Source organism: Scyliorhinus torazame, chromosome 19 (genome assembly GCF_047496885.1).
Source record: "Scyliorhinus torazame isolate Kashiwa2021f chromosome 19, sScyTor2.1, whole genome shotgun sequence".
Taxonomy (NCBI): domain Eukaryota; kingdom Metazoa; phylum Chordata; class Chondrichthyes; order Carcharhiniformes; family Scyliorhinidae; genus Scyliorhinus; species Scyliorhinus torazame.
In genome coordinates, this window is record NC_092725.1 from 140,304,471 (window position 1) to 140,331,769 (window position 27,299).

Below are 27,299 nucleotides of genomic sequence, written 5' to 3' on the forward strand. Positions count from 1 at the left end.
CCAGCTCACCAGCTGATCTCACCAGCAGGACCTGCTCACCAGCTGGGCTCACCAGCAGGACCAACTGAGCTCACCAGCAGAACCGGCTCACCACCTGATCTCACCAGCAGGATCGGCTCACCAGCTGATCTCACCAGCAGGACCAGCTGAGCTCACCAGCAGGACCGTCTCACCAGCTGATCTCACCAGCAGGACCGGCTCACCAGCTGATCTCACCAGCAGGGCCAGCTCACCAGCTGATCTCACCAGCAGGACCAGCTGAGCTCGCCAGCAGGGCCGGCTCACCAGCAGGACCGGCTCACCAGCTCATCTCACCAGCAGCACCAGCTCACCAGCTGAGCTCACCAGCAGGACCAGCTGATCTCACCAGCAGGACCGGTTCACCAGCTGAGCTCACCAGCAGGACCAGCTGATGTCACCAGCAGAAGCAGCTCACCAGCTGAGCTCACCAGCAGGACCAGCTGACCTCACCAGCAGGAGCAGCTCACCAGCTGAGCTCGCCAGCAGGACCGGCTCCTCACAGATTGGCGAACCATTTTGAAAGGCTGACCCGATCTTTACAACGCCCCCCTTTCAGGCCCCCCCCCCCAACTTTTCTGCAGTCCGCCCGTACCGCCCTCGTCATAGGACTGGCCCTCCAGGCCCCAGCCCTTGTCAGTGTCAACCCGGCACCTGAGCTCTGCCAGCCTGGCACCCAGTAATGCCCCTGGCAGAGCGAACCAGACACACTGGCCAGGTGGGGAATTCATGCCCCAGACTGATAACAGAATTTTATCAAAGTAGATCTATCCGAAGTGAGGGGTGGGCAGGATAGATGGCGATAGTGAGTTGGAAATTTGGCTGTTTTAGCAGCAGACTTGGCTGTGGCTCTTTAACTTTGCTGTAGGATTAGTATTCCAATTCCAGGTTTCCCGAATAATCACAGAGTCCATACGTGACAATGACTCACACGCTGACAAAGGAAAGGGTTTCTGCTCAAATGGACTCGAGCAGGTTGGGGGTCAGACTGTCTGAATTCCACATTGCTCTCCGAGGCTTCTGCAACCACAGAAACGGAAATAAAACATGGGGAGGCAGTCTCCTCCCCAGAGCTGGGTCACCGACTCTTCACTCGGGCTCCAGTTATGGAATCTGATGGGCTGTTTCCCCCCTGGGTGGGAAGAAGAGGTCCAACTCTCAAACCAAACACGTGCTATTGGAAGGGACTGCGTATTAGAGCATCGGGAATCTGGTCCCTTGACCTTGGGTACTGTATTTCAACAGGTTCAATCAGCCCACAGAATCCATAGTGTAGGAGGCCATTCGGCCCATCGAGTCTGCACCAACCCTTTGAAAGAGCACCAGACCTAGGCCCACTCCCCCTGTTCTATCCCCGTAACCCCACCGAACCTGTACATCCCGGACACTACGGGGCCATTTTAGCATGTCCAATCTTCCGAACCTGCATACTTTGAACTGTGGGAGGAAACCGGAGCACCCGGAGGAAACCCACGCAGACACGGGGAGAACGTGCAGACTCCACACAGACAGTGACCCAGTGGGGAATCGAACCTGGGACCCTGGCGCTGTGAGGCAGCAGTGCCAACCACTGTGCCACCATGCCGCCCACCTCCCTGCACAACATTCCTCTCAGCAGTACACCTTACAACTCCACCATAGGGGCAGCACAGTAGCATTGTGGATAGCACAATTGCTTCAGAGCTCCAGGGTCCCAGGTTCGATTCCGGCTTGGGTAACTGTCTGTGCGGAGTCAGCACATCCTCCCCGTGTGTGCGTGGGTTTCCTCCGGGAGCTCCGGTTTCCTACCACAGTCCAAAGATGTGCAGGTTAGGTGGATTGGCCATGCTACATTGCCCATAGTGTCCAGAAAGATTGGGTGGCGTTACTGGGTTACGGGGATAGGGTAAAAGTGTGGGCTTAGGTAGGGTGCGCTTTCCAAGAGCCGGTGCAGATTCGATGGGCTGAATGGCCTCCTTCTGCACTGTAAATTCTATGATTCCTCCCTCTCCGGGCACCTCCTCACACTCCCATCCAAACAGCCAACACTCACATATTTTGTTGGCATCTCACACCTTCTACAGATGATGCCATGCCATCCCCCACACAATGCATTTCTTTAAAAAAAAAAAAAATTTAGAGTACCCAATTCATTTTTCAAGTTAAGGGGCAATTTAGCCTGACCAATCCACCTCGCCTGCGCATCTTTTTGGGTTGTGGGGGCGAAACCCACGCAGACATGGGGAGAACGTGCAAACTCCACACGGACAGTGACCCAGAGCCGGGATTGAACCTGGGACCTCGGCGCAGTGAGGCAGCAGCGCTACCCTCACGCAATCCATTTCTCACACTCGTAACTGTATCCTGACCCTGTATTGGGGTACCACCTCCTTCAAGGTGGATCTCAGTGTCTATCCCCTTTGTAGAGTGGAGTGCTATGTGGCGCTGCTGTTGGTGTTGCTCCTGGTGCTGTCCATGTGGGGGTGACACTCTTCTTGTTTCCTATCAAATGTCCAAGGTACAACTGAATAAGTTGCTGCCATGTTACAGTGAAGGCTGACAACAGGGAGGATCAGATCAAGGTCAGTAAAGTCCATGGTGGGTGAAATCACCAGTGAGGCTATGAAACCAGGCTCTCTGAACAAGTGCTTTGAGTCTTTCACATAGGCAGGACAGCAGCTACTCAGTTTCATTATTTAAACGTTTTCAAGCCTGCCATAGTTTCATGAACAATGGCTCGCTCCTGTGCTATCACCTTGTTGAGCCTGGTCAGTTGCGTACAGCTTCTTTACCTGTTAAAGTCAGAATCCTGGGTTAAATCCACAATTAAATGTCAATTTAAATCACTTGTTCAACAGCTCCTTGGGGGTTTCCCATTCACCGCAAACATGCCCCAGTTAAACTAGGAAATGAGTGAGATCGTACTAGGTTTCTGATCCATCTACACTTCCCAGGATTTTAACATCACCACGCACCTCCGAACCCAGCCCCCTGCTCCGCCTCCTAACAGTTACATTTCACCTATGTTTCTGCCTTTTTCCAGTTACAGCTTGCAGATCTGAAGGAATGGTACCGTCTTAACAACCTTCTTCAGACTCAGCCATTTACATTGATTAAGGAAGGGCTATTAAGATATAATTACTGTTCCATTTTATTATACAATTGTGTATATTGTGCTCGAATGCTCCGTCCTGTCACTGTAAAACACCCTGAGCAACACCATATGCAATGCCCACTGGAGATTTGCTAATATCCATAAACGTTGGAATTAAAATAAGGAAATATATATTTTATTTTATAAATTTAGAGTACCCAATTAAGGGACAATTTAGCGTGGCCAATCCACCTACCCTGCGCATCTTTGGGTTGTGGGGGCGAAACCCACGCAGACACGGAGAGAATGTGCAAACTCCACACGGTCAGTGACCCAGAGCCGGGATCGAACCTGGGACCTAGGCGCCGTGAGGCAGCAGTGCTAACCCACTGCGCCACCGTGCTGCCCATAAATAAGAAAATATATTGTTGCATTTTTAGAAAGATAACTTGGCCCTAAATTGAAAACTTAACAGCAAATAACATTGCTTTTCAAAATGACAGCAAAAGTAAAGACCATAGGCTGCTTTCCCCTTTGAGGGGGGAGAGCTGACCTGTGGGGATTTAACCTGAGGATCACCACACCTCAGGCGAGGGGCAAGGTTGAGAAGGCGGAGCCTTCATGAATAGCCTCACCCGGTACGGGAATTGAACCCGCGCTGCTGGCCTCGCTTTGCATCATGAACCAGCTGGAATTGGATGCTGCTCAATGAAGTGTTATTCTCCAGTAGAAAAGGCAAAGTATATTAGGTAGGAAAAATGTGGTACAGGCCAAAATAAAAAGAAAACCATAGAATAAAAATAATTTCAATTGGAAATTTGATTGCATATGATTGCTTATTCATCAATAGTGTAAATATAGGACTTCCGGGTGCGGCGATGACCAGCTGAGTCGCACATTTCGGCAGCTCCCTGTGAAACGGACTTTTGGGCTCTTGATAGGAGCCCCAACGGCAATTTTGACGGCTAAAAACACTGTGCGGTAAACCAGAAGGGAATCCCCCCTGGATACGGATGGAAAAAGGAGGGGGAAGTGGCCAGATTGCAGTGGATCCTTTAGAACAGCGGCAAGGAAGGCAAGCAAAAACCAAGATGGCGTCGGAAGGTGGCAGTTTAACATGGGGCCCTGAACAACAAGAGTTCTTGAAATGCTGTGTGGAAGAGATCAAAAAGGAAATGAAGAAAGAGCTGTTGGCCCCGATACTACAGGCGATCGAAGGGCTAAAGGAGGAACAAAAGACCCAGGAGCGGGAGCTTCGGGTCGTGAAGGCAAAGGCAGCCGAGAATGAGGACGATATACAGGGCCTGGTGGTGAAGACGGAGACGCAGGAGGCACATCAGAAACGATGTGTGGAAAGGTTGGAGGCACTGGAAAACAACGCAAGGAGGAACAACCTGAGGATTCTTGGTCTTCCTGAAGGTGTGGAGGGAGCGGACGTCGGGGCATATGTGAGCACGATGCTGCACTCGTTAATGGGAGCGGAGGCCCCGGCAGGTCCGTTGGAGGTGGAGGGAGCATACCGAGTGATGGCGCGAGGACCGAGAGCAGGAGAAATTCCCAGAGCCATAGTGGTGAGATTCCTCCGTTTTAAGGATAGAGAAATGGTCCTTAGATGGGCGAAGAAAACTCGGAGTAGTAAATGGGAGAACGCGGTGATCCGTGTTTATCAAGACTGGAGTGCGGAGGTGGCGAGAAGGAGGGCGAGCTTTAATCGGGCCAAGGCGGTGCTTCATAAAAAGAAGATAAAATTTGGAATGCTGCAACCGGCAAGACTGTGGGTCACATATCGAGAGAGGCACCACTACTTTGAGACGGCGGATGAAGCGTGGACTTTTATTGTGGAAGAAAAACTGGAATGAGCGGGTTATTAAAAAGAATGCTCGAACAAAGTGGTGGGGCGAATGTGGGGGGCAAAGAGGGGTTTTATGTACTAATCCTGCGATGTGGTAACTTTTCTCTCTCCCACAGGTGGTGATGGGGGGAGGAGGGGAGGTGGAGGAGATGGGGCGTTGGCCATTGGGGGCGGGGCCAAGGGAGAAGCGCGGGCTTGGTTCCCGCGCTATGATAATCATGGCGGGAATAGAGAAGCAGGAAGGAGGGGGCGTCGCACGGTGCGAGCCGAGGTCACGGGGGGAAGCCGAGGTCAGCCAGAGTTTGCTGACTTCTGGGAGCAACATGGGGGGAGTAATTACGCTAGCGGGGGATCTAGCGGGGGGGGTGGGAGGGGGGAATTACTGGGTTGCTGCTGCTGGGGAGAGGGGGGAGCGGTATGGGAGAGGATGGGCGGGGGGGCACCGCCTGGGGGAGATACAGCTGCGTGGGAACCGGGTGAGGAGCTGGAAAAAGGTGATGGCTAATCGACAAGGGGGGGGGGGGGGGTAGGAAGCCCCCCAACTCGGCTGATCACGTGGAACGTGAGAGGGCTGAACGGGCCGATAAAGAGGGCACGGGTACTCGCACACCTTAAGAAACTTAAGGCAGATGTGGTTATGTTACAGGAAACGCACCTGAAACTGATAGACCAGGTTAGGCTACGCAAAGGATGGGTGGGGCAGGTGTTCCATTCGGGGCTAGATGCGAAAAACAGGGGGGTGGCTATATTAGTGGGGAAGCGGGTAATGTTCGAGGCAAAGTCTATAGTGGCGGATAACGGGGGCAGATACGTGATGGTGAGTGGCAAACTACAGGGGGAGACGGTGGTTTTGGTAAACGTATATGCCCCGAACTGGGATGATGCCAATTTTATGAGGCGGATGCTAGGACGCATTCCGGACCTAGAGATGGGAAAGCTGATAATGGGGGGAGATTTTAATACGGTGTTGGAACCAGGGCTGGATAGGTCGAAGTCCAGGACTGGAAGGAGGCCGGCAGCAGCCAAGGTACTTAAAGATTTTATGGAGCAGATGGGAGGTGTAGACCCGTGGAGATTTAGCAGACCTAGGAGTAAGGAGTTCTCGTTTTTCTCCTATGTCCATAAAGTCTACTCGCGAATAGACTTTTTTGTGCTGGGTAGGGCATTGATCCCGAAGGTGAGGGGAACGGAGTATACGGCTATAGCCATTTCGGATCACGCTCCACACTGGGTGGACTTGTAGATAGGGGAGGAAACAGGAGGGCGCCCACCCTGGAGAATGGACATGGGACTAATGGCAGATGAGGGGGTGTGTCTAAGGGTGAGGGGGTGCATTGAAAAGTACTTGGAACTCAATGATAATGGGGAGGTCCAGGTGGGAGTGGTCTGGGAGGCGTTGAAGGCGGTGGTTAGAGGGGAGCTGATATCAATAAGGGCACATAAAGGGAAGCAGGAGAGTAAGGAACGGGAGCGGTTGCTGCAAGAACTTTTGAGGGTGGACAGACAATATGCGGAAGCACCGGAGGAGGGACTGTACAGGGAAAGGCAAAGGCTACATGTAGAATTTGACTTGCTGACTACAGGCACTGCAGAGGCACAATGGAGGAAGGCACAGGGTGTACAGTACGAATATGGGGAGAAGGCGAGCAGGTTGCTGGCACACCAATTGAGGAAAAGGGGAGCAGCGAGGGAAATAGGGGGAGTGAGGGATGAGGAAGGAGAGATGGAGCGGGGAGCGGAGAGAGTGAATGGAGTGTTCAAGACATTTTATAAAAAATTATATGAAGCTCAACCCCCGGATGGGAGGGAGAGAATGATGGGCTTCTTGGATCGGCTGGAATTTCCCAAGGTGGAAGAGCAGGAAAGGGTGGGACTGGGAGCACAGATCGAGGTAGAAGAAGTGGTGAAAGGAATTAGGAGCATGCAGGCGGGAAAGGCCCCGGGACCGGATGGATTCCCAGTCGAATTCTATAGAAAATATGTGGACTTGCTCGCCCCGGTACTGACGAGGACCTTTAATGAGGCAAAGGAAAGGGGACAACTGCCCCCGACTATGTCTGAAGCAACGATATCGCTTCTCTTAAAGAAGGAAAAGGACCCGCTACAATGCGGGTCCTATAGACCTATTTCCCTCCTAAATGTAGATGCCAAGGTCCTGGCCAAGGTAATGGCAATGAGAATAGAGGAATGTGTCCCGGGGGTGGTCCACGAGGACCAAACTGGGTTTGTGAAGGGGAGACAGCTGAACACGAATATACGGAGGTTGTTAGGGGTAATGATGATGGCCCCACCAGAGGGAGAAACGGAGATAGTAGTGGCGATGGATGCCGAGAAAGCATTTGATAGAGTGGAGTGGGATTATTTGTGGGAGGTGTTGAGGAGATTTGGTTTTGGAGAGGGGTATGTTAGATGGGTGCAGCTGTTGTATAGGGCCCCAGTGGCGAGCGTGGTCACGAATGGACGGGGATCTGCATATTTTCGGCTCCATAGAGGGACAAGGCAGGGATGCCCTCTGTCCCCATTATTGTTTGCACTGGCGAATGAGCCCCTGGCGATAGCGTTGAGGGGTTCCAAGAAGTGGAGGGGAGTACTTAGGGGAGGAGAAGAGCACCGGGTATCTTTGTATGCGGACGATTTGCTACTATACGTGGCGGACCCGGCGGAGGGGATGCCAGAAATAATGCGGATACTTGGGGAGTTTGGGGATTTTTCAGGGTATAAATTGAACATGGGGAAAAGTGAGTTGTTTGTGGTGCATCCAGGGGAGCAGAGTAGAGAAATAGAGGACCTACCGTTGAGGAAGGTAACAAGGGACTTTCGTTACCTGGGGATCCAGATAGCTAAGAATTGGGGCACATTGCATAGGTTAAATTTAACGCGGTTGGTGGAACAGATGGAGGAGGATTTCAAGAGATGGGATATGGTATCCCTGTCAATGGCAGGGAGGGTGCAGGCGGTTAAGATGGTGGTCCTCCCGAGATTCCTCTTTGTGTTTCAGTGCCTCCCGGTGGTGATTACGAAGGCTTTTTTTAAAAGGATTGAAAAGAGCATCATGGGTTTTGTGTGGGCCGGGAAGACCCCGAGAGTGAGGAAGGGATTCTTACAGCGTAGCAGGGATAGGGGGGGGCTGGCACTACCGAGCCAAAGTGAGTATTATTGGGCCGCTAATATTTCAATGGTGAGTAAGTGGATGGGAGAGGAGGAGGGAGCGGCGTGGAAGAGATTAGAGAGGGCGTCCTGTAGGGGGACTAGCCTACAGGCTATGGTGACAGCCCCATTGCCGTTCTCACCGAGGAACTACACCACAAGCCCGGTGGTGGTGGCTACACTGAAGATTTGGGGACAGTGGAGACGGCATAGGGGAAAGACTGGAGCCTTGGGGGGGTCCCCGATAAGAAACAACCATAGGTTTGCCCCGGGGGGAATGGATGGGGGATATGGAATGTGGCAAAGAGCAGGAATAACGCAACTGAAAGATCTGTTTGTGGATGGGAAGTTCGCGAGTCTGGGAGCGCTGACCGAGAAATATGGGTTGCCCCAAGGGAATGCATTCAGGTATATGCAACTGAGGGCTTTTGCGAGGCAACAGGTGAGGGAATTCCCGCAGCTCCCGACACAAGAGGTGCAGGACAGAGTGATCTCAAAGACATGGGTGGGGGATGGTAAGGTGTCAGATATATACAGGGAAATGAGGGACGAAGGGGAGACTATGGTAGATTAACTAAAAGGGAAATGGGAAGAAGAGCTGGGGGAGGAGATCGAGGAGGGGCTGTGGGCAGATGCCCTAAGCAGGCTAAACACGTCGTCCTCGTGTGCCAGGCTAAGCCTGATTCAGTTTAAGGTATTACACAGGGCACATATGACTGGAGCACGGCTCAGTAAATTTTTTGGGGTGGAGGATAGGTGTGCGAGGTGCTCGAGAAGTCCAGCGAATCATACCCATATGTTTTGGTCATGCCCGGCACTACAGGGGTTTTGGATGGGGGTGACAAAGGTGCTTTCAAAAGTAGTAGGAGTCTGGGTCGAACCAAGCTGGGGGTTGGCTATATTTGGGGTTGCACAAGAGCCGGGAGTGCAGGAGGCGAGAGAGGCCGATGTTTTGGCCTTTGCGTCCCTAGTAGCCCGGCGCAGGATATTGCTAATGTGGAAAGAAGCCAAGCCCCCGGGGGTGGAGACCTGGATAAATGACATGGCGGGGTTTATAAAGCTAGAGCGGATTAAGTTCGTCCTAAGGGGGTCGGCTCAAGGGTTCACCAGGCGGTGGCAACCGTTCGTCGAATACCTCGCAGAAAGATAGATGGAATGGAAAAAAGAAGGCAGCAGCAGCAGCCCAGGATCGGGGGGGGGGGGGGGGGGGGGGGGGCGGGGAGGGAGGGGGGGGGGGGGAAGGAGGAACCAGAAGGACTCTCAGGGTTGTTAATATATACTGTATAGTATGTATAGGTCGTTGCTACAGATAATTATATATTGGACTGTTAAATTATATTTTTGGAGAGTGTTACTTGTGACAAGGCAGTTGCCAATTAGGGCTAGTTTTCATTTTTGTTATTTATTATTTATTCATTTTTTGTTTATAAAATAGGTCATTGTTATTTGTGTTGTTATAATATTGTGTAAAGGATGCACAATGTACTGTGTTGGTTGACCAAAAATTTTCAATAAAATATTTAATTAAAAAAAAAAAGAGTGTAAATATAATTATAAACATTAATATGCTTTAAAAAACTAATAAACAACCGGCCCCTGCCCTGCTTGTCGAAGAATAACCAGCAAAACATTAGTCGCTTGTGTTTTTGATCACTATCTGGTAACACAATGTTAGAAAGTGCTTGTGTGGACATTGAGTGAGGTTAGGATTAAACAGGGCTGGAATGTTCTCCACAATTAAATAACCTACGATACTTATTGTCTCCGCTAACACATTCAGTGTGACTGGCTGGGTGAGGCACAAGAGGCAACAATTCCATGCAGAATTATACCTTGACACAAAGGGGCTGGTTTAGCACTGGGCTAATTGCTGGCTTTGAAAGCAGACCAAGGCAGGCCAGCAGCACGGTTCAATTCCCGTACAAGCCTCCCCGAACAGGCACCGGAATGTGGCGACTAGGGGCTTTTCACAGTAACTTCATTGAAGCCTACTTGTGACAATAAGCGACTTTCATTTCAAATTAACATCTTCAGCAATGAAAATTGGGAGAGAATGGGGCAGGGGCAAATTGGAGAAAATAACTTGTCGGTGGTTGTGAGCTGGCTTTTAATTTTTGTCAATGAATTGGTCAATTCATCAGAAATCCCAAGGAATCTCTATCAAACTTCTGTTTCCATTCAAAGTGTTTAGAATAGATGGATTAGATTTGTGATTCCTGGCTTCAGACCACATGACGTTCAGCCACTTTGGCTGCAAGAAACAAAATCTGTTCTTGTCGTTAAATCCCAAGAAATCCATCATTTAATAAGTTATTCAGAAAGCAGGATAGAAAAGAGATCGGACATTGTGTTATTTGTGTTAAAACCAACATTGAGAGTGTTTGTCAGGGTTAAGCATTTTACGTGGCTTTGTGGAGGTTGTTTTTGGGTCAGGAAAACAGAAAGGAGATAAAACTCTTGCCTGATCTCACGTAGATGCGGGGGGTGATCTCACGTAGATGGGGGGGGGGGGGGGGGGGGGTGGAGAGAGAGAGAGAGAGAGAGAGAGAGGGAGAGAGAATCAGTGTTGTATTTAAAACAGTAGCAGAGATTCACTACACACCCTGAACAGTATAATTGTCTGTAATACAACTGAATAGAGTTTGAGAGATCTAAAACATGTGGTGGATAATCTCAACTCAACTCCCACATTAATGCATCTCCAATGAAGGGCTTATTTCATACAGTGAACGACATCTAGCCAGCCTACCAGACTGTGTGAGTGCATCATGGGTATTGACATCATCCAACACATTGTCAAACTAATGAGTGTAATGGATGAAATCAACGATCACCGCCTGCGTGCTCCTTGACATTCCTTGCCTTTCTTTTATCCTTTTTAAAATATAGAATGACAACCTGTTGCTTGCCCAGACCGAGCTCTTGGCTCTCGAGATAAGGCCAATAAGAAACAATTTCTTGCTGGCATTTCAAAAATTGTGGGCATGGCAGAATGTGCTGATCACATTTCCTAAATTTAAAAAAAGGTAAGCACAAATCCCATCATGTATGACACCAAAGTTGAAACGAGTAAAGCCACGAAATTGCTGTCGACGTATTGACCAAGGGAGACTTCATCCGTCACGTTGGGCGGGTTTGGTGGGATCCCTCACCCATACTTCATTTGAGCGCGATTCACCCAAATGGGAACAAAGTCCAATAGCGAGCGCGTTTAGCCGCATGTTTCCTGGCGCTCAGATGGCACTGCCAGGGTGCCCAGGTGCAAGGGCAGTGCAAGGGCAACACCCTTCCCAAACCCTTCTGAAAAAGCAGCTGGGGACCTCCGAACCCCTTGGAGACCCCCACGTGTGCCCTTCCCTCTGGTCCCCGTTTGCGGGGACAATGCTGAACGGCGCTCGCCCGAGGTCTGTGAGGCAAAGGGTGGGGGGGAAACTCAAAGCTTCGACAAGCTGCCTCGCTCCAATATGCAGCTTTTCCACGATGGGCGGGATTTACATCGCAACGTCCCGCGAGGTCACATTGGATCTCGTGAGGCATTGTGAGCCGGATAGATCCCCGGAGTGGGGTCTCCCAGCTTTTATCGGCCGCGCTGTACCACGGAGAGCTGTGTGGTCACTGGATCGCGGCCAATGTCTTTTTGTTTGAGTTTGGGGAGTTTCTCACCGGTGAATCCCACACTTGGAATTTTTTTCTGCTGTGGTGAACTAACCCTGCCGACCAGACCGGCATCTGAGGGATCGGGGGGCCGTTTTGGAAGATGCCCTGACTTCAAACTGCGGACAGTGCGACCCCCCGCAGTCAACATGGGCAGCATCCCCAACCATTGACCCCCTAATAGATTATTTAAATATGATTACCTGGATCACGCCCAGTTTTGTTTGGGGTGTTAAACGCTCTGTCGAGGCCGCACTTTAGTGAACATTTTCCTGTGTCAGATTTCCATTCCTCTGAGCTACAGATAGTGACCCCCCCCCCCTCACCCCCCCCCCCCCCCTCACCCCACCCCCCAGTGCCCACTTAGTTCTCCTCACTCTCATTAAGTCTTGGTGTGTCCCCAGGGTGCACATCAGAGGCAGCCCACTGCTTTTGAAGCCCTGTGGCCTTTGATGCCCTTCACGGACGTCCTCTGGAGGGCCTGGAGCAGGGGGCCTCCGTCCGACTTACCGGTGTCACTGCCATCACCGTGCCACCCTGTTCTGCCCGCTGCCCTTGAGATGTGCCGGTGGCGAGAGGGGGGGATCCGGAAGAAAAGGAGACTTCCGTCGCCTCCTTGGTGCCAGAATCCAGCTTGGCCTCCACCGTAGAGGAGATACTCGTAGAGCCCTGGAGGTCTCCATGGGAGAGGCAGCTGGAGTGAGCTTCAGAAGCCTCTGAGCCATATAGTGCTGCCAGTACTGGAGGCTCCCCATTGTCTGCCCCATGGCGATGCTCCTCCGTGATTGGGCCACGCTCTGCAGTGCCTCAGCAATGTCCACCTGAATGTGGGACATGCCCTCAGCGACTGGGAGATGACGTCAAGGCCCTCAGCCATGGTCGTAGCAGACTGAGCCATGTCTCGGACACCACCAGTCAAGGTGCGGACGTTGTGCTCCAGGTTTTCCACTGCGGTCGCCACCCTAGCAGTATTGGCCTTACTGCCACACATTTCCGGCACCACCTCCTACGCCTGAAGCCTTTGGGACTCCTCCATTTGGCCTTGCAGTCACTGGAATGTCACTGACACCCCCTCTTGAATTGCACGGCTGTATCCTATCATCTGCATCAGCTCTGGGAGCACCTTGGCAAGAGGCTCAACAGCTGGCGGGACTCAGCTGGGTCCTGGGATCCAGCCGACCTCCGACTGCTGTCTCACCTGGATGTTCCTGCCTCCTCCTGATGTGCATCAGTAACTGTGTGTGCTCACCAGATTGTGCCCCAGAAGCCTGTCCACTACTTTCATCCAATGAGGTGTGTGCCTCCGTGCTGGCGGAAGGTGCGGGTGATAACGGTGTAGTCTCATTTGTGGTCTCCTCGGAGCTCTCCTCCGAGGTGGTCTCTCGGGTGGCGGCGGGGGCGGGGGAGGGGGAAACGACTCCGGATGGCCCCGGCCCCATCAGGTGGAGATCCTGCGAGACAATGGACATGTGGTCAGTGAGAGGGAAGGATCATTTTGTCTGACATGAACAACACTTGAGACAGATCTATTGACTAAACACTATTGTCGTGGGCAACTTATACTGTACACTACAAAACATTCCCCTTTTTGTTCTCAAGTGCTTCCTCTGGCACTTTCTAAGAAGCACTTGAGAACAAAGAGGCATATTCATAAAAGAAACTGTAGTTAGGAAAACACCTGCACCCCTGAATTAATGTATCCCGGAAGAGCTATAAAAATAAATAATCTGATTCTCACTTTTGAAACTGTCAGTCAAAAAGATTTCAGCAGGCAATGGAGTGTGAAACTGAATGTAAACAATCTCGTTCAAAGCTTTCGGCCTTCTATCCATACACACAGACTTCTATACTATAAAGGGCAATGAAATTGACTATGCGAAAACCACTTCAAAGTGATAATTTTTACCTACATTTCACAGGCCTTTACACTTGTTATACTGACCGGCTTTTTAAATGGTTGAGGGGTACAGATGAGAACACTTTCACTTTATTATGAGAACACCTTAATTTTTCACACCGAAGTTGAATGGGTTTAAAGGTTGCAGATGGGGAAAGCAGCCAAACGAGCACCACCTCAGGAAGAATCCCCGACCTGAGCCCCTCCAGTCCAGCACAAGCACCCCTGATCCCCATCTCCCGTGAAAGACCACCCCACCCCCCACCCCAGCACCTTTGCACCAATTTCTGGGAGGGTACTAACCACCTTGCCACCCTTTGGACTGCAAGCTGCAAGATTAATACTGTCAAGGGAAGAAAGTCTTACCTCTACCTGTATTCTTTGCTTACGTGGAAGCGCCTGACCATGCAGCACCCGGGCAAAACTGGCATCATAGAATCAACAGGTAGGATCACTTCACGGTTAGCATGGAACCCTGATAAAAAGAGGTCAGCACACTGCTGTATTCCGTCGGCAACAGCACAGATGACAATTTAATGACATGTTAATGAGGACACAGCAGGCTATGAAGAGCTTATTAAGGTTTTTGATTCATAATTCAGTCTTCAGAAATACATTATTATGGGCCGTGGAATGATTAACAGGTGGGCTCAGAAATCTGGAGAGAATATTGAATTTTTCACCTATTTTGTTTGGCTGCTAGTGACGCATTTGTGGGTCTGAAAGATGACCTAATCCGAGGCGTATTGTGGTGCAAGTGCTTGATGGAGCCTTATTTGATTTTCTTTCGAACAGGATGTAACAATGTGGAAGACAATGCAATTAGCGAGACAGGCTGAGCTACAGAACAGAGTATTCACCAAGGGTGATAGAGACCACTGACTCAATCCAGCTTGTGAGCAATAGAGATAAACATGCACTGACTAAAAAGACCCAGAATGAAGAGGGAACAGTTGCTCTCATTCTCAAATGCGACTGTTGCGGTCTGGGAAAAATCCCATCAACGCAAAGACTGCCCGACCATAAATGCAGAGTGCCTACAGGAGATAGGACCATGTTAAAGTGGCATGGCTCAGCAGAAAGCTTTCAACACCCGTTCAAAATGTTACACAGAGACCAGTCAAGTCAAGCAATATCCAAGAAATAGAAGATTTTGAAGGACATGAAGTGCATTTCTTGGACAGGGTTGCAAAGTCCAAGGGACATTTATTGGCACAGGTGTCATGGTCAATGCCCACAGGATGAATTTTAAGTCAGACGCAGGAACAGGGATGTAAGTTTTCTCTGATACAGCACAATAGCTGGACCATGACTTTCTCCAGCCGTCTACCGTCCGACCCCACTGAGGTTACAAGGGCAGACGACTGCTAAACTTCAATGTTATGAAAGAGAACTTCCTGACATTCTGTACATTGCTCAATATTAATTAGAGTACCGTGTATAAGGGGGTGCGGTTCCTTTATTCGTCTGTTACATTAGAAACCCAAGTCAAGCTGAAACAGTCCAACTGGATGAAGTGTTAATGTTCAACCGGGTAGGGTTAAAGACATTGGGGGAGATGTAGTATAAAGGGATAATAGCTATACTGCTAATAGCTAATGTACATTAGATCACGTATGACCAGAGTCCAGAGGTAGTTAGGAACATAGAACATACAGTGCAGAAGGAGGCCATTCAGCCCATCAAGTCTGCACCGACCCACTTAAGCCCTCACTTCCACCCTATCCCCATAACCCCATCCTAACCTTTTTGGCCACTAAGGGCAATTTATCATGGCCAATCCACCTAACCTGCACGTCTTTGGACTGTGGGAGGAAACCGGAGCACCCGGAGGAAACCCATGCAGACACGGGGAGAACATGCAGACTCCGCACAGACAGTGACCCAGCGTGGAATCGAACCTGGGACCCTGGCGCTGTGAAGCCACAGTGCTAGCCACTTGTGCTACCATGCTGCCGTGCTCTCCTGCAGTTCAGGAAGAAGCTTTGTGAGTATTTATCCCTGGATGCAGTCAATACATTTTTGAAAGTTCCTACAGACCTTGTTTCGAGCGGTTTCTGTTAAACACATCCTGGGACCATTGGCAACGATACTTCAGAAACATTCCATGACTGATTTCTTTCATATACAACTTGGCATTACAGATACTTGTTCAGTTCAAAGACACTCCCTCCAGTTGACATTGTAGCTCCGGACATGTTTCCAGTTCATTTGCACCCTCTGGCATGTAGTCCTTTGCAAAGAGCACGAGGACCAATATCAAGAAGAATATCACGCGTATCGGATTAACCTGCAGTAAATTTGATTGCCCCAATTTCCAAACTGTACACCCTTAATTATCACCAATTCCTTTACCATTTTCCACACTGATCTGTATTTACTAAAATATTCAAATTCGTCTCGATCTGGTTATGTTGTTTTCATTCTGCCTCCGGTTTTGCTGCCAACGTCAAATCTAGAAATATTGTTAATAATGCACTAAACTAAGTCACGGAGAATGATTCCAGAGGTTATCAACTCAACATCTTTCCGGCAGAAAATATTCTCGTTTCCACATGTTCCCTTCTCCAATGTCAAATACAATTTGTGACACAATACTGTACTTCATCCCTTACTGCTGGTGCAAAAACAGTATTGTTACAAGAGAAAAACAGACAGGTCTCACTCCCCCTCACTCCTCTAATTAATACTCAACATTTTTCCAGCAGACACTGAAAGAAATTGCTATGCTTAAAGCTGGTTAGCTGTTGGCCTCCAAGAATGTTAATGTACAAACGAGGATCACATTCCTACTCTCACTATCTTGCTGCGTGGGCTGCAAGCCCTGACTTTGAACTAAGACACTGAACGGCTGTCCTTTCATGTGATTCTCCACCTCCATGAGCAATGTTGTCCATATAATTTGAGACTCAAGAATAAACTAGACTGAACGCCCAATCCTTCGGTAGCTGAGCTGGTAGAGCGGAGGACTGTACATGGCACTGTTGCTTCACAGCGCCAGGGTCCCTGGTTCGATTCCCGGCTTGGGTCACTGTCTGTGTCTACACGTTCTCCCCGTGTCTGCGTGGGTTTCCTACGGGTGCTCCGGTTTCCTCCCACAAGTCCCGAAAGACATGTTGTTAGGTGAATTGGACACTCTGAATTCTCCCTCTGTGTACCCGAACAGGCGCCGGAGTGTGGCAACTGGGGGATTTTCACATTAACTTCATTGTAGTGTTAATGTAAGCCTACTTGTGGCAATAATTAAGGTTACTATTTAAATTGACCTCAACTTGAAACCATTTTGCATTTGAAGATTGCAAGTGTGATTTCTTTTTGAATGGTGATAGAGAAAGGGCAGCGGGGAAACTTCATAAGACCATAAGACATAGGAGCAGAATTAAGCCACTCGGCCCATCGAGTCTGCTCCGCCATTCAATCATGGCTGATGTGTTTTTCATCCTCATTCTCCTGCCTTCTCCCCATAACTCCTGATCCCCTTATTAATCAAGAACCTATCTATCTCTGCCTTAAAAACACTCAGTGATTTAGCCTCCACCGCCTTCTGCGGCAAAGAGTTCCACAGATTCACCACCCTCTGGCTGAAAAGATTCCTCCTCATCTCAGTTTTAAAGGATCGTCTCTTTAGTCTGAGAATGTGTCCTCTGGTTCTAGTTTTTCCTACAAGTGGAAACATCCTCTCCACGTCCACTCTATCCAGGCCTCGCAGTATCCTGTAAGTTTCAATAAGATCCCCCCTCATCCTTTTAAACCCCAACGAGTACAGGCCCAGAGTCCTCAACCGTTCCTCATATGACAAGCTCTTCATTCCAGGGATTATTCTTGATGGTGTTAGAATTGAATTATTTAAAATGTTTTCTTATTCCAAATTGTAAATTTGGCTTAATGTGAACTGAAGAAACTGGTAAGTGTGTGGTAATTTCCCTGGACAGCTGGCAGCCGAAGGGTTAATGCTGAGCTCAGTGTAGTATTTGCCAAGGGAGGACATGGAACGCTTTTGTTTAAAATAAGATAATTCGACTGTACAAATATAAAAGAGTTGAGCTGAGAGGGGAAGGAAACAGTGTCAGCTGAAGAAAGGAATGACTTCATCATTGAGGTTTGGATCTCCCTTAAGAGGGATATAAAATGAATTAGATACCTGTACCAGAAACAAGGAGACCCCAGAAGACCGAGGAAGCATGGTGTCCCGTTGTGATTCACTTGAGTAAATCTGCACTCCAGAATGATTCAAATCATGCCAGTAATTACAGCAAAATATACTACATTTTACCTTTCGCTCATTTTTTATGTGGTACAGCAATTATAATTGTTTTCTTAAACAAGTCCTCCCAAAGCCTGTCTGGAGTAACACCAGTAAAAATGAAATAGTCCAGAGGTGCGGGGGGGGGGGGAGAGAGGGTGACAGGTCTGGAGAGAACCAAGCGACATTCATACAACAATGAGGCCAAAAGAAATATCCATGACTCCGGTCACCACCTGAGGAATGAACCTCTCTGGATTATTTTTCTGTTTTTTTTAATTAGAGCTTGGGTCTTGGGTGAGCGTGGTGCATGCAGAGTAAAAAAAAAAAATTCATTTATTCATTTGAAATAATCCAGTTAGGAGAAGCCCGATTTAAGTTTTACTTAAGTAAAGTTATCAGATTGGACAAGTAGATAAAGCTAACAAATTGAAGTCTCTTTTCCTTTTGATTGTTATACTATGTTCAAGTGGTACTGTTTTATTTTCTCCTTCACAGTTGTAAGTGTCACTGAATTGCTTTTCAAAAATCATAGTTAGATTTACAACATAGAACATTACAGCGCAGTACAGGCCCTTCGGCCCTCGATGATGCGCCGACCTGTGAAACCACTCTAAAGCCAATCTACACTATTCCCTTATCGTCCATATGTCTATCCAATGACCATTTGAATGCCCTTAGTGTTGGCGAGTCCACTACTGTTGCAGGCAGGGCATTCCATGCCCTTACTACTCTCTGAGTAAAGAACCTACCTCTGACATCTGTCTTATATCTATCTCCCCTCAATTTAAAGCTATGTCCCCTCATGCTAGACATTACCATCCGAGGAAAAGGGCTCTCACTGTCCACTCTATCCCATCCTCTGATCATCTTGTATGCCTCAATTAAGTCACCTCTTAACCTTCGTCTCTCTAACGAAAATGTTAGCTGTGTAGCACAGGGCTAAATCGCTGGCTTTGAAAACAGACTAAGGCAGGCCAGCAGCACGGTTCAATTCCCGTACCAGTCTCCCCGAACAGGCGCCGGAATGTGGCGACTAGGGACTTCTTACAGTAACTTCATTTGAAGCCTACTTGTGACAATAAGTGATTTTCATTTCAAGTGATTTTCAAACAGCCTCAAGTCCCTCAGCCTTTCCTCATAAGATCTTCCCTCCATACCAGGCAACATTCTGGAAAATCTCCTCTGCACCCTTTCCAATGCTTCCACATCCTTCCTATAATGCGGCGACCACAATTGCATGCAATACTCCAAATGCGGCCGCACCAGAGTTTTGGACAGCTGCAACATGACCTCATGGCTCCGAAACTCAATTCCTCTACCAATAAAAGCTAACACACTGTACGCCTTCTTAACAACCCTCTCAACCTGGGTGGCAACTTTCAGGGATCTATGTACATGGACACCGAGATCTCTCTGCTCATCCACACTGTCCAGTTCTCTGTCTTCCTTTTATTCCTTCCAAAATGAATCACCTCACACTTTTCTGCATTAAACTCCATTTGCCACCTCTCAGCCCAGCGCTGCAGCTTATCTGTGTCCCTCTGTAATTTGTAACATCCTTCCGCACTGTCCACAACTCCACCGACTTGTGTCATCTGCAAATTTACTCACCCATCCTTCTACGCCCTCCTCCAGGTCATTTATAAAAATGACAAACAGCAGTGGCCCCAAAACAGATCCTTGTGGTACACCACTAGTAGCTGGACTCCAGTCTGCACATTTCCCATCAACCACCACCCTTTGTCTTCTTCCAGCTAGCCAATTTCTGATCCAAACTGCTAAATCACCCTGAATCCCATGCCTCCGTATTTTCTGCAGTAGCCTACCATGGGGAACCTCATCAAACGCTTTACTGTAATCCATATACACCACATCAACTGCTTTACCCTCATCCACCTGTTTGGTCACTTCCTCAAAGAACTCAATAAGTTTGTGAGGCATGATCTACCCTTCACAAAACCATGTTGACTATCTCTAATCAAATTATTCCTTTCCAGATGATTATACATCCTATCTCTTATAAACCTTTCCAATATTTTGCCCACAACAGAAGTAAGGCTCACTGGTCTATAGTTACCGGGGTTGTCTCTACTCCCCTTCTTGAACAAAGGGACAACATTTGCTATCCTCCAGTCTTCTGGCAATATTCCTGTAGACAAAGATGACTTAAAGATCAAAGCCAAAGGCTCATCAATCTCCTCCCTAGCTTCCCAGAGAATCATAGGATAAATCCCATCCGGCCCAGGGGACTTATCTATTTGCACACTTTCCAGAATTGCTAACACCTCCTCCTTATGAACCTCAAGCCCTTCTAGTCTAGTAGCCTGAATCTCAGTACTCTCCTCGAAAACATTGTCTTTTTCCTGTGTGAATACTGACGAAAAATATTCATTTAGCACCTCTCCTATCTCCTCTGACTCCACGCACAACTTCCCACTACTGTCCTTGACTGGCCCTACTCTTACCCTAGTCATTCATTTATTCCTGACATATCTATAGAAAGCTTTAGGGTTATCCTTGATCCTACCTGCCAAAGACTTCTCATGTCCCCTCCTGGCTCTTCTTAGCACTCTCTTTAGGTCCTTCCTAGCTAACTTGTAACTCTCGAGCGCCCTAACTGAACCTTCATGTCTCATCTTTACATAAGCCTCCTTCTTCCTCTTGACAAGTGTTTTGACTGCTTTAGGAAACCACAGTTCCCTTGCTCGACCACTTCCTCCCTGCCTGACTGGTACATACTTATCAAGGACACGCAGTAGCTGTTCCTTGAACAAGCTCCACATTTCCATTGTGCCCATCCCCTGCAGTTTTCCTCTCCATCCGATGCATCCTTAGTCTGGCCTCATCGCATCATAATTGCCTTTCCCCCAGATATAACTCTTGCCCTGCGGTATATACCTATCCCTTTCCATCACTAAAGTAAACTTAATCGAATTGTGGTCACTATCACCAAAGTGCTCACCTACCTCCAAATCTAACACCTGTCCTGGTTCATTACCCAGTACCAAATCCAATATGGCCTCGCCTCTCGTTGGCCTATCTACATACTGTGTCAGGAAACCCTCCTGCACACATTGGACAAAAATGGACCCATCTAAAGTACTTGAACTATAGCGTTTCCAGTCAATATTTGGAAAGTTAAAGTCCCCAATAACAACTACCGTGTTGCTTTCACTCCTATCCAGAATCATCTTTGCAATCCTTTCCTCTATATCTCTGGAACTTTTTGGAGGCCTATAGAAAGCCCCTAACAGGGTGACCGCTCCTTTCCTGTTTCTAACCCCAGCCCATACTACCTCAATCGACGAGTCCTCATCAAACGTCCTTTCTGAAAACCGGAAAACTGTCCTTGACTAACAATGCCACCCCTCCCCCTCTTTTACCACCTTCCCTGAGCTTACTGAAATATCTAAATCCCAGCACCTGCAACGACCATTCCTGTCCCTGCTCTATCCATGTCTCCGAAATGGCCACAACATCAAAGTCCCAGGTACCAACCCATGCCGCAAGTTCACCCACATTATTCCGGATGCTCCTGGCATTGAAGAAGACACACTTTAAGCCACCTTCCTGCCTGCCGGTACACTCCTGCAACTTAGAAACCTTACTCATGACCTCACTACTCTCAACCTCCTGTATACTGGAGCTACAATTCAGGTTCCCAAGCCCGTGCTGAACTAGTTTAAATCCTCCCGAAGAGCATTAGCAAATTCCCCCCCCAGGATATTGGTACCCCTCTGGTCCAGGTGTAGACCATCCCGTTTGTAGAGGTCCCACCGACCCCAGAATGAGCCCCAATTATCCAGAAATCTGAAACCCTCCCTCCTGCACAATCCCTGTAGCCACGTGTTCAACTCTTCTCTCTCCCTATTCCTCATCTCGCTAGCACGAGGCACGGGTAACAACCGAGAGATAATAACTCTGTTTGTCCTAGATCTAACGTTCCACCCTAGCTCCCTGAATTCCTGCCTTACATCCCTATCTATTTTCCTGCCTATGTCGTTGGTACCTATGTGGACCACGACTTGAGGCTGCTCCCCCTCCCCCTTAACGATCCCGAAAACACGATCCGAGACATCACGCACCCTGGCACCTGGGAGGCAATACACCAACCGCGAGGCTCTCTTGTTCCCACATAATCTCCTATCTATCCCCCTAACTATGGAGTCTCCAATGACTAATGCTCTATTCCTCTCCCCCCTTCCCTTCTGAGCAACAGGGACAGACTCTGTGCCAGAGACCTGTACCCCATGGCTTTAAGTCTCCCCCCCCCCAACAGTATCCAAAGCGGTATACTTGTTACTAAGGGGAATGACCACAGGGGATTCCTGTACTGACTGCTTCCTCCCAGCCCCCTCACCGTCACCCATCTATCTTTATTCTTTGGAGTAACTACATCCCTGAAGCTTCTATCTATAACCACCTCTGCCTCCCGAATGATCCGAAGTTCATCCAGCTCCAGCTCCAGTTCGCTAACATGGTTTCTGAGGAGCTGGAGATGGGTGCACTTCCCACAGATGAAATCAGCAGGGACACTGACGGTGTCCCTCACCTCAAACATTCTGCAGGAGGAACATTGCACTACTTTCCCTGCCATCCCTTCTAGATAAAAAAAGAAAAGGAAAGAAAGAGCTTACCTGTTATTCACTCCCCTTCTCAGCAAGCACTCACTCAGCAACCTGAGGGAAAATAAAAGAAAAACTACTTACCAGTCACCAGCCAATCCCTTACCTGCAGGCTGTGACATCACGGTTCAACTTCTTTCTACTTCTACCTGCCCTCGAGCCTTCCTCTTGATCTTTACAGCGGTTGTTTTTTTGGGTTAGAGGAGGGGGTAGGGAGGGAAACACTGAAAAAGATTTATTTCTTGTCACTTGTACCGAGGTACAGTGAAAAGTATTGTTCTGCATACAGTCCAGACAGATCATTCCATACATGAAAAACATAGGTCATACGATAGATACACAATGTAAACACATAGACACAGACATCAGGTGAAGCTTACGGAGTGTAGTACTGCTCAGTAGAGATGATATGTGGTGAGATCAGTTCAGTCCATAAGAGGGTCATTCAGGAGTCTAGTAGCAACGGGCAAAAAAGCTGCTTTTGAATCTGTTGGTGCATGTTCTCAGACTTTTGTATCTCCTGCCCGATGGAAGAGAGAATAACCCAGGCGGAGGGCTCTTTGATTATGCTGCCCGCTTTCCCAAGGCAGTGGAAGATGTCGACAGAGTCAACGGATGGAAGGCAGGTTCGTGTGATGGACTGGGCTGTGTTCACGACTCTCATCAGAATTCATCATTTGCCTTTAATATATTGGCGTTCATTACACTATCTCCTCTAAATCATTTCCGCTAAGATCCTCAAAGTTGTGGAATTCCTTATTTTCCTTACTGTTGAAAGTTTTTGGTGCCGAAGTTGATGATGACTAATCCCTATTACTTGAGTTACTTTGCGTTTCTATTCCAGTCCAGGAAGACTTAGTGCCATAGCTTGGCTACGCCACCAATGGTGGAGAATTTAAAATTCAGTATCCCAAGAGCCCAGAATTAGGTGAGCACAGATATCTAGAAGGTTGTGCAGCTGGAGGAGATTAGAGAGATAAGTAGGCACGAGGGACGTGTAACCAATTTTAAAATCAGGGCTGTTGGATAAATGGGACATGTTGGGAGTTAGGACTGGGGCTGCATTTTTGGGGGGGATGGTGTCAAATTCATATTTGCGAGAATGTGGGAGAGAAAAATGGAAAATGCTCTAAAAACTCTGAAAGTCTAGCACCATCTGTGGAGCGGGGCGCCCTTTTAGACTCGAAACGGTAACTGTTTCTCTCTTCACTGATACTGCCTGACCGGCTGAGTTTATCCAGTCTTTTGTTTTGATTTCAGAGTTCCAGTATCCACAGTATTTTGTTTTTCCAAGAATAGTCAGGTTTAGAGATTACAAAGACATGATGAATTTTCAGCAGTAGATTTCCTCCAGTTTCCTCCCACAGTCCAAACATGTGCAGGTTAGGTCAATTGGCCATGGTATATTGCCCCTGAGTGTCCAAAGGTTGGGTGGGGTTACAGGGATTGAGCGGGGGATTGGATCTAGGTAGGGTTTCAGGTGGCCAGTGCAGACATGCTGGGATGAATGGCCTCTGCCTGCACGGTGGGGATTCTATGATTAGTTAAAGCATAGGCAGCATCGGACATAATTACGGAGGCTGAAACAGACACCTTAGTGATGGCACAGATGGGGAAGAAGCTCATCCTGGCTCACCAAGGTTACAAACAGTCCAGTTCAGCTTCAGGCAATTGGCCAGGAGAGAGACGGCGTGGATGGCTAGAGTGCTGAAATTGTGGTGGAGACTGAAGGTAATTGTTTCGGTCCACCCAATGTTAAGTTGAAGGGAATTTCCGCTCATCCAGTACTGAACGTTGGTTGGGCAAGCAGTCTGAAATTTAGAGATAGCGAAGGGATTGAAGGTGATAAATGGTATTTCTATTCTTTTTTTTTAATGTATTTTATTACAAACAAGTATCAAAACAGGTTACAGCAAATAAACGTCCCGGGAAACATACTCCCCAACAATCAACTACACAGTCTGTACTGATTTTCCCCATTTTTCCCCGCCCCCCCCTCCTCTCCTCTCCCCCCTCCCCCCTCCGCCACCCCTGCGACGAACAGCTCCTCAAACACGGTCACAAACATCCCCCACCTTTTTTCAAACCTCCCTGCTGAGCCCCTTAACTCATACTTTACCTTCTCTAACCGCAGGAAGTCGTACAGGTCACTCAACCAAGCCGCTAACCCCGGTGGTGATGCCGACCGCCACTCCAGCAAAATTAGCTCAGTGGGCTAGACAGCTGGTTTGTGATGCAGAACAAGGCCAGCAGCGCGGGTTCAATTCCCGTACCAGCTGAGAACTTTTAATTCTTCTTCCGTGTACCCGAACAGGCGCCGGAATGTGGCGATGAGGGGCTTTTCACAGTAACTTCATTGCCGTGTTAGTTTTCAAAATAAAGATAGATAGTTTTTTGAAGAAAAAAGGAATAAAGTGTTCGGGCGGGAAAGTGGAGCTGAGTCCACAAAAGATCAGCCATGATCTCATTGAATGGCGGAGCAGGCTCGAGGGGCCAGATGGCCGACTCCTGTTCCTAGTTCTTATGTAATGTAAGCCTACTTGTGACAATAAAAGATTATTTATTTGTTTATTTATTCACTACCACGACATCGGCCTTCCTCCTCTCCATGAGCTCCGGCTTCTCTGAAACCCCAAATATTGCCACAAATGGGTCCAGGTCCACCGCCTCCTCCACTATCCTTTTTTAAAAATAAATTTAGAGTACCCAATTCATTTTTTCCAATTAAGGGGCAATTTAATGCAGCCGATTCACCGAGCCTGCACATCTTTGGGTTGTGGGGGCGAAACCCACCCAAACACGGGGAGAATGTGCAAACTCCACACGGACAGTGACCCAGAGCCGGGATCGAACCTGGGACCTCGGCGCCGTGAATCAGCAGTGCTAACCACTGCACCACTGTGCTGCCCCTCCTCCACTGTCCTGGCTAACCGCAAACACTCCTGCCCAAAATCTTCCCAATTTGGTATTTCTATTTTTAATAACATATAGTCAATTTTTAAATGGTTTTCTATAAAAATTGACAATATGTGGGTGTGTTTTTCAACTGGTCTAAGAGTCTCTGATGTCTCACAAAGTTGCACAAGTCCGTTCTTACTTTTATGGTGTGACAATTTCTCCAGGAGAAAATGTAAGAATCAGATAATTCTTTAAAGATTAGAACATCCATAACTACGAAGTTACACTCATGATCTTCAAATAAAAAGGTCAGGGAGGCAATTCTTGTCGATGTCTGTATGCACAGATGTGTAGGACACTATCCTGGGCAGGAGCTTCCAATCACAGCCAGACAATATCCATTAAATACTCTTTAACAAAGTCACAGGGAGTCCACGCAGGGTAAAATGAAGAACAAAGTTTTATTTACAAAAGTTACACCCCGGTAGACCCATACCGGGTACCTGCCTGGGCGGTGCCTTACTGGCTGACCTTGTATACATTGGTAATTGAGATATCCCGGCCCTAGCGGGGGAGCCCATACTCTGCAAGGAGCACGGGGAAAACAAGTATTCCCATCCCGTAGGTCCCGTGCTGGATATTACACACTCCCAGACTCGAATTGACAGTACTGTTAATGGGCACAGGGTGAAAGTTACAGCACAAATCAACCAGGTGCGGATAATAGTTTGAAACGAGGTTATTCCTCGTTTCATTTCTCCAAACAAACTACTTTCTGTCTGTCATCTAGTGGGCAGAGCAATCAACTGGGAAAATCCTGCTCTGCGCGCACACAGGCCGAGAAATTTATTATCCCCAAGCCCATTTCACTTTGCTCATTGTGCTGCCCACCATATTGGATTGGGCTGCTCCATAGGTATTCAGGTACGTTAAACCCTGGTTAAAATAGTTATATTGGGGTTCTACCCATGTAATACAACCCAGGGCAAATATACAACTATTATATTTATATTATGATCCTAACTAGGATCAGGAGTCGGCCATCTGGCCCCTCGAGCCTGCTCCACCATTCAATGTGATCATGGCTCATCTTTTGTGGGCTCAGCTCCACTTTCCCGCCCGAACACTTTATTCATCAAAAAACTATCTATCTTTATCTTGAAAACTAACACGGCAATGAAGTTACTGTGAAAAGCCCCTAGTCGCCACATCCAGGCGCCTGTTCGGGTACACGGAGGAAGAATTCAGAATTCTCAGCTTGAACCCGCGCTGCTGGCCTCGCTCTGCATCACAAACCAGCTGTCCAGCCCACTGAGCTAATTTTGCTGGAGTGGCGATAATTAAATATCCGGACTCCCCCAGGACTCACTGCCGCGCCTGGGAGACCTCATCAGGGCGCCATTTAGCACTGGTTCAAACAAATGTGGACCAGTCGTAACGGCACATGGGGAGATGAGGTCTCCCATGGAGACCCCGGGTGGTCAGGGGCAGGGCTGGTTGGCACTGCAAGGGTGCCAGTGTGGCATTGGAAAGGGGTACAGCCAGCCTGGATGCCAAGTTTTCACTGCGAGGGGTCAGGCCCGGGTGGAAAGTAGAGTGGGAATGAGGGAGGCTTCCAGGCCGGATAAAATGATGCCCCTATCTGCGAAGCTCGCTAACAGGGCAACACGGTAGCATAGTGGTTAGCGTGTGGCTTCACAGCGCCAGGGTCCCAGGTTCGATTCCTGGCTTGGGTCACTGTCTGTGCGGAGTCTGCACATCCTCCCCGTGTGGGCGTGGGTTTCCTCCGGGTGCTCCGGTTTCCTCCCACAGTCCAAAGATGTGCAGGTTAGGTGGATTAGCCATGATAAATTGCCCTTAGTGTCCAAAATTGCCCTTAGTGTTGGGTG